Source organism: Peromyscus eremicus, chromosome 14, assembly GCF_949786415.1.
Source record: "Peromyscus eremicus chromosome 14, PerEre_H2_v1, whole genome shotgun sequence".
Lineage (NCBI taxonomy): Eukaryota > Metazoa > Chordata > Mammalia > Rodentia > Cricetidae > Peromyscus > Peromyscus eremicus.
The window spans coordinates 52999878-53001289 of NC_081430.1; positions in this window are offsets into that span (position 1 = coordinate 52999878).

Below are 1412 nucleotides of genomic sequence, written 5' to 3' on the forward strand. Positions count from 1 at the left end.
TTTCTGCTTTTGTAAGTGATCCCTCACCCAGATTCCCATAAGTACCTCCAATAAAACTCAGTGGTTGTCCAGGTGGACTTTAGTGGTATCTGTACTTTGGTCTGTTGTGGGTTTCCTACCAGCAGAAAATAGCCTAGTATGTTTTGTCTCCCCGGGAAAAGTTATATCACACAACAATGCTTCCCAAATCCTTCCCTAAAAATGAACCCTGTTAGAACAATTGTAGATTTGAGTGAAAGAGAGATTAAAAACCTCCTTAAAGAGAGCTGGTCCTGCCCCTCATCAGGTGCAGTACTTGGGAGATTGGCCCCTATGCCACACCTGGGCAACACAACAGAGCTGACCCTGAAGGTGTAGATGTAGAAGATTGACCCTGAGGATCTGAAAGCAGGAGACCTGGCCCCACCCCTTGCTCACTGCTGCAAGGGATGAACTAGCCAGGATGATGCAGGGGATGTCAACCTGGCGGTGAGGACAAGGGAGAGCTGATGGGCCGACCAACCCTGCGACTACTCAGACCCAGAACCATGGCTATGGGTTGACCCACCCCAATATCCATCCCATCTACGGTGCCCTGGAGCATGTGAAGGAACCAGCCCTGCAGACCCAAAGATGCAGGGATTTCCACAACACAGGATAACCCAGAGAAGTTCCAGTGAGGGCCCAGCATCCAAAGTGTAGCACAAACCAGAGGCCTCGAAGAAGACCAATGACTCTGCAATGGACACTTGATTGTAAAGATACATGGATAAAAGTGTTCACTTCATGACTCACTGTGTCACACTACAGCTTGACAATTTTTTTCTTTTTCTCTTAAATTTTACTTTATTTTATTTTGGGGGAAGGTTGCAAGGGCAGAGGGAGGATACGAAGGGACAGGGAAGTGAATGGGATGGAGATGCGTGATGTGAACAACACAAAGAATAAATAAAAAGGAGAAGGGGAGAGAGAGAGAGAGGGAGAGAGAGAGAGAGAGAGAGAGAGAGAGAGAGAGAGAGAGAGAGAGAGAGAGAGAGAACACCTCCCTGGGGGTGGGACATGGTGAAAATCATTTGTCATTTGACACCCCAGCCTCTGCAGCTTTCACCATGAGGAACCAAACACTTACCTGGGTATAGTTCACCAATTTCCAGAATCTTGAGTCGGTCCCACTGTATAATATCACAGAATATTGCTGCCATACACTGGGAAGACAGGTCAAAAACAAGGAGAAGTAGGTCAGGGGCTCCATGCGGGATCTGCTCACCTGCCACAACTGGACAGTCAAAGAGCCTGCAATCTGAAGGGAGTAGAGGAGAGAGGTGCATTAGGGACAGGTTCCAGCAGCCATGGCTGGTGCTGGCCTGGCTTTTTGGCTGCAAAGGTCAGGATCAGAAGTATATGTTCCAACAGCCCCAAACCACAGTCTTGTC